The sequence below is a fragment of the Primulina huaijiensis genome, chromosome 11 (assembly GCF_012295235.1).
Source record: "Primulina huaijiensis isolate GDHJ02 chromosome 11, ASM1229523v2, whole genome shotgun sequence".
Lineage (NCBI taxonomy): Eukaryota > Viridiplantae > Streptophyta > Magnoliopsida > Lamiales > Gesneriaceae > Primulina > Primulina huaijiensis.
Genome location: NC_133316.1, coordinates 13,540,218 through 13,547,699, shown reverse-complemented (window position 1 = coordinate 13,547,699; position 7,482 = coordinate 13,540,218). Strand labels below are relative to the sequence as shown.

Below are 7,482 nucleotides of genomic sequence, written 5' to 3'. Positions count from 1 at the left end.
TTTTAAATCGGTAGACTAAGAAATTGATTTTAGTTTAAGATTTAATTAACTGCAGCAATTTTTATTCAGAGGCTTGATGACCTTTTAAAAAACACATGTTTAACTTATTTAAATGTTGTTGTGTATGAGTTTTTTCGGTCGTACCCTTTTAATTTTTTTTAAAATTTTAGTAGCATTTTAAAATGTGTGAACGTTTCAAAGAAAGGGAAGAAAAATGGCGAAGAACGAGGAAACGAAATTAAAAATGGAAATAAAATGAGAAATTAGATAAAATATGAAATATGGAGTGGAAATAAAGCTTTTGATATATAATGGTTGTCAAATAAATGTTTATGACGCAAGACTGAAGATGAAGTTCAGACTTCAGTTCAAGATTGGATACTTATATCCATTTTACAAAAATATGGAATGAATGTGACACTGTAATGCTTCTGTCGTATCCATTTTTAAAAAATATGGGATGAATGTAGACACAATAATGCTTCTGTCGTTTGTAGTGTTATCATGTACAAATCCTTGCATAGAAAATGTAAACAGGAATCCTACGTCATAGATCGCATCAAATACTCTCTCACACAGTCTCGTCTCAAACCCAAGCTTGCTATTTGGAAAAAAATTCTTCTTTGTTTAGCAAGAATCATTGCAGAGCACAGTAGTTAGTTTATTCTTCATAAATTGTGTTTTAAAATAATAATCGCTCTACTCATAAGATAGTGAAAAGTAATGATCCGGCGTCTCCATTTGACTGTCAGAAATGCCAGCCAGGTTATTGTTTATTTCTTGATTTTTTGTTTTCTTTAAATAATCATACGCAGGCCCATGCCAATTTATTTGCTCAGTATTTTCAGATTTTGGAATAATAAACATTGTTATTCCCATGTAATTTAATTTCAACTTGTTTTATTAGATGGTTTTTTTTTCCTTCCCTTTTCGAAATTACATGAGTTTAGAGGTGAAAAAGGTTTCGTCTTGCTACAGGGTTTTTTGTTTTGTTTCTTTTTCTAGTTTATACAGTTGACTAGTGTGTAATCTTTATTAAAAATGCAAGCTCTGTCTGTTAAAATATTAATTGATATGAGATTATGGATCACAATTGCAGATTAAGCATTACTTGCTTGCTGAAAATTGGAGACTGGTTTCAAACATTTAGAAATTCTGGACCAATGATTTAAGATTGGAACTATATTCTCTTGATGCCTTTCTAAGGATTCGTAGCTATTGTTGTTATGGTTTGTTGTATTGTATGGCAAAACGGACTTGTCTTTAATTTTTTGAATACCTAGTAGACGTATGACAATTCGCAATATTCGGGCATTGGTTAAATTGTTCATGGATACAGCCCGCCATTGCTTATTATGGTGAACCTTTCTTGAATTAAGTTCATTTCGAAAAACTTTGTTGTTTTTTGATTTGAAGAAACAAAAGAAAGGAGACTAGTGAATTCATATGCACACGAGATTAATATTTTACTTTTTTTGTTGTTTAAACGTTGTGTACCGGATTAAAAACTATCACAGGCTGGTTATTGTCAAAAGGATGTTGCAACCGGTACAGGAGTGCACAAGCATTTAATTCAGGCTCCTATACTGGTAAAATGGTATAGTAACGAAGCATCTCTGCAGGAGGATATTTCTTCTACACACGAGAATGGGTGTGTACTTTTAATCCAATATTCTTGTTTCTACTGCATAGTTCTTATTTTTTGTTGCCATCATATATTTGAAAATGAATGTTAAAACTCCCTTAGATGTAATGTAAACATACAAACCTTGGTTTTTCATGCTGTCTTTTTCCCGAGCCTGAAACTTCACTTCAGTGGATAAACTATCGGTCGACAGACTACTAGTGGGTCCTTACAGGATCTTACTACTCTAAACGTTCCAAAAAGGCATCTACTTCTTTTTTATGCTTACAAGTTAGTCTCCATTCATGAAAACCTCATTTTCCCAAATATCATTGACCATCGAAACTGTTAGCTTCAAGGGGCATGACATGTTGGCACCTTTCACCGCTGGCTGGCAAACGACTGATTTGAAACCTCTTGTGATTGAGAAGTCTGAGGTAAGGAAGTTTTTTTTGTTAGTTTGAGTTTCTTACCTTAGAAAACAGTGTTCATATGTTTTTGAGTTATCATTTGTTTGTTTATTGTAGGGGTCCTATGTATATGACACCAATGGGAAGAGGTATCTTGATGCTCTTGCGGGGTTGTGGTGCACTGCTCTAGGTATCACATTCATTATGATCATTTAAACTGACCATCTTTTCTTCTTAAATCTATTTTTTTCTTGTAGTTTTTTTTTGGCTTATACAGTTTTCCAGATTATTGATGAATGCTAAGGGCTAGTTTGGGTACAAAAACACTTGTTTTTAGAAATTGTTTAATTAAGTATGGCTTTAACATGTTTTCTAGAGCAGCAGTAAAAAGAGTTTTCTTATGGTTTTTAAAGAGAAGTTGAAGTGGTGGACGAATTACAAATGCATTTATGATATTAAGAAACATTTAACAAGTTCAACTTCTAGTCAGATAGTGAATGAAACTAGGAGTGTGAACTAAAATAATCAAAATGATTGAGTAAATTCAATCTTAGTCAGAGATCTGCATGATATTTATTCTTGGCTATTACCTTGGAGGTATACTATTTCAATGGCAGTTATTTTTCAATATCCAGATCAATAAGCACATAAAAATTGAATTCTACAGAAATACATACATCAGAAACTTATATCCAAGTTTAAGCAGCAGTGCAGCACAAAAGAGTAAAAACCTAACTGAACATCGAACTGTCAAATTAATTTATGAATTCAACCCCCCATCCCCCATGAAGTGTCTCAAGTTGAATGTGTTCTTTAGTTAAATTAGGTAATGTGTTAAAGCAGTTACCTTGGGATCTTGAAGCAGTGTGATTAGTCATAACTTTGATTATTTCAAATTCTTTCAGGTGGAAATGAACAGCGTCTTGTTGCTGCTGCAACAAAACAGCTAAGCACCTTGCCATTTTACCACTCATTTTGGAACCGCACTACAAAACCGTCTCTGGTATGATAAAATCCAGTTTAGTTGAAACTACTAATCTGGAACTTTTACCATGTTCCCTTTCTGATCCATTTTGAATTTAGGATCTTGCAAAGGAACTTTTGGAGATGTTTACTGCAAGCAAAATGTCCAAGGTGTTCTTCACAAATAGTGGATCAGAAGCTAATGATTCACAGGTTTGATTTTTAAGATATATTGAGTTTGATATCGTATCTTCATCACTGAACAAACTTGGCGTTTCCTATGTTTGATGCATTGTACGGAAGAGTCCTTATAATTCTTTTGGGCCATATGTCTATATTGAATGGCATTTTCTATTGATATTTTGTCGATATAGTTTTATAAAAGAAATTAATCGGAATGCATTTTTATTACTTTGCCATGCATTTATTTGTTCATCAAACATTATAATTGTATAAAGCTTTTGAATTAATAGAACTTGTAAAACCCACTTAAAGTTTATGCTGATAGAATGTTCTGACTTGTTTCTCTGAGCTAGATTTCTTCCTTGGTTGATTGTTCCCTCCTTCCAGGTGAAGTTGGTCTGGTATTACAATAATGCACTTGGAAGGCCAGACAAAAAGAAGTTCATTGCTCGAGCAAAATCGTAATGATTTCTGTGACAGTATTACTCAGCACTATTGTTATGACCCTGTTTTAATTTTCTTCCCATGTTTTTGCAGATACCATGGTTCAACACTTATAGCAGCTAGTCTTTCAGGGTATGCTTGTCACAAATCAAATTTCAGAATGGCAAATTTCATGTGTACACTTCTTAATGAAACTTTATATGGACTTTTAACAGCCTGCCTGCACTCCACCAGAAATTTGATCTACCTGCTCCTTTCGTTGTACACACTGACGCACCACATTACTGGCGACATCATCTTCCAGGTGTGATGCAGTTCCTACATTGGTAGAGGCAGAGAGGGGCTAGCATGGGTGCTCACTCCCCTTGATTTTAAAATTTTCCTATAATTTGGTATTATTTTTACGTTTTATTCATGCATAAAAATATAGTTTCATTTCCTCAACTATTTGTTTGCCTCCAGCACTGCTTTTCTGCATTTTGGCTTCTGTCTTTTTCAAAGAAGGAATAAGAGATTTATTGATGCGAAGGGGGGATGGGGGTGTTGTTTCAAGTTTGTATCAAAATCTTAAAAACACAAGTTTGTAGGAGAAACTGAGGAGGAGTTCTCTACCAGGTTGGCTGATAACTTGGAGAACCTTATTCTCAAAGAAGGACCTGAGACGGTAACTGATTCTTGATATCAGATTCAATCCATTTCTCTATTTCTTTAGATTTAGGCTTTAAGTTGCCCTAATTAAAGGCTTTATTCCAGATTGCTGCTTTTATTGCTGAACCGGTAATGGGAGCTGGTGGTGTGATACTTCCACCTGAAACTTATTTTGAGAAGGCAAGTTTTTCATCCCTTCAAATTTAGAAAGAATGTTATTTGGAAACCGTGAATTGATAAATTTGCTGAATGAATTTTCATACATATCAACTTGGAATTTGTAAAAAATATATATAACCTATTCTAGGCAGGTCGACTAATACAATCATTCAGATTCAATCACATAATCAATCATATTCATAATCAATTAAACAACTAATATCATGATTCTAATACATTTTATCCTATCCAAAAAGAAAATATAATAATAAAACATATTATGTAAATATTACGCTCTAACTCTAAGCTTAAAAATTCAGGCAATCATTATTTTTTCCTTTTCATTTTGAATATGGAGTTAGTGATTTGAATCTTTAATGTATTTGCAGATTCAGTCTGTATTAAAAAAGTATGATATTCTCTTCATTGCATGAGGTAATTTGTGCCTTTGGAAGGCTTGGAACAATGTTTGGTTGTGACAAATACAACATCAAACCTGATCTTGTGTCCATAGCTAAGGTAAATTTTTTTGCAATAATTTGGTGAAAAAATTGCTTTTTTTGCATCATAATTAATTTCCTTTAGTCTCAATAATATGTAGGCACTTTCTTCTGCCTACATGCCTATTGGGGCTGTGCTTGTGTGCCCCAAAGTCTACGATGTCATACATTCTCAAAGCAACAAGCTTGGTTGGTGGTGAAATTTTGACTTGAGTTTCTTAAGTTTCCTCGTGATGAATCTAAATCTCAATGTTTCTACAATCTTTTGTTTCAAGGTTCTTTCTCGCATGGATTCACTTATTCTGGGCACCCAGTAGCATGTGCTGTTGCATTGGAAACACTCAAGATCTACAAGTATGCTATTCTTATGTAATTTGTTCCAGTTAGTCAATCATTCTGATAATATTGTAAATTACGTGTATCATGTCCCATGTGGGTCGTGGTGGATAGGATATTCATTTTTGCTTAGAGACTATTAATTCCAGTTAGATGGCTAATGAAGCCATCACTAAGATTTTAACTTTCCATAGAAGTGAGCTCAGGGCTTGACAAAGTTCGATCTTAATATGAAACAAAGCCAATTAACTCTTGTCCTATAATCTCTTTTGAATGGGAAAGAAAGGTTGAGAGAACGTGTATGGTACTTTAGGTATTTTATCTGATTGTCTGTATGATACCCATGCGCTATATGAGATCGTGAGGGAGTTGTAAGAAAAGATTTTGAGCTCAAGCTAATCAGTTCTGTAAAGCGAGGAGAGATGCATCATACATAGTAATTGCTAATAAAATCCAACATATACATTGCCTCGCTAACGTGTAAATTATGAAAAAGCTTCTGATATATTTTACTGGACAAATTAGTTGGTGTATGGCATGTTTGCGGTGGGATATTTTCATTGGGAATTTTTGCCGAAGCTCGATATATTTGTGTTTGAATTTGGGCTAAGCTTGGTGATCAGGCACTTATTTTAATTCCTAAATATGCAGCAAGAGTTTTGATAGGTTTGATTGTTCACAGGGAGAGGAACATTCTGGAACAAGTAAATAGCATAGCCTCAAAATTTCAAGAAGGCGTGAAAGCATATTCCCACAGTCCCATTATCGGAGAGGTAGATTTTGCATTATTATTGTTACGTTTACACCATGGAAACGTGCTTTTTGGTTCATAATTTGACTCACACTTGTTATGTTGAAGATACGGGGAACTGGACTGATCCTTGGGACAGAATTTACAGATATCAAGTCACCAAATGATGCATTTCCACCTGAATGGGGTAACATCCTTATTTTTCGGAGATACTTTGTCTTCTAGAAAGACAAAGTTTTTGCTTTGTACTTGTAATACTCCCCTATTTTCACTTCAACTTGGTATGGACATCAGGAATTGGTGCATACTTTGGATCACAATGTGAGAAACATGGAATGCTAGTACGTGTTGCCGGAGACAATATAATGATGTGTCCTCCATTTATAATGGCTCCTGAAGAAGTTGATGAGGTAATAAGTTCATGAGACATTTTAATGGATTTTAATTATAATTTTATTGTTAACAATAGATGAAATTTTAAATTTATATCTTACATATTTAAACGTTAGTTAAACAAAGTATAATGAGTTTCAAATGTTCATTATTGGGTGAACTTGAAATATATCCTAATTAACATGATCAATGTATAAACATGTTTATCTAAAACTAAAAAATACGTTTGAATATATCTGAAATCGATGGATTTAAAATCCATCAATCCAAATGCATCTTAAATGTTGTTTTGATCTGCTCTACTTGCATAAGAGAAAACTTAAACTGTGCGTTCTCCATTTCTCAGCTAATCGAAAAATTCGGGAAAGCTCTCAGAGATGCAGAAGAAAGGGTCGAGGTGCTCAAGTCTCAGAAGAAGTAATGGTGTACTAAAAACTTTGATGTCCCTTAATATAGTACGCACTCAATTTGCTGTGTTGTAGGCTAAATTTGAAATGCAAGGAATTAAATTCTTATGATATTTGACCAGCGTATGTTTCCCCTTGAAAGATGAAGATCACTTGTTCCTATTTTGCAATGTGGCAAAAAAATCTCCACTTGTGAACTTTGGATGCCTTTGGTTCCCAACATTAATTTAGCATTAAAAACTAATGGAAAAAGTGCACATGAGGACTAAAATGCTTTATCCCAAACTATCGAGACAAAAAATGTAATTTTCTCAATTTTCGACACATCGCGAACAAGAGGGACTGAAGAAGCTCGAATACAGAAAACTTTATTATAGTTGTGATTATCTTTATTCCTACACGATCTCATGTTGAAATTACCTGTAAAGAAAATGTCACATGTAGCCATGAAAAGAAAATTGGAGGAAAATTGATGACTTTGGTTTCTTATTGCTCCGAGCTTTAATTTTCTTTCATATGTTTTCATTGTGTGAAAATACTTTCTGGCTAATTTCGGTGTGCTCAATTAGATATGGACGGTTGATTTACGCCCGCATTGCATGTGGATAACATTAATTATTATTATATTACATTATATGCATTCTTCTCAATGAAAATTAAATAA

General features: G+C 33.7%; 1 pseudogene; it reads left to right on the top strand.

The window, feature by feature from the left end:
* Window positions 1–422: 422 nt before the first annotated feature.
* On the top strand, window positions 423–7,015 carry LOC140988780 (gamma aminobutyrate transaminase 3, chloroplastic-like; annotated as a pseudogene).
* The last annotated feature ends 467 nt before the right edge of the window (window positions 7,016–7,482 follow it).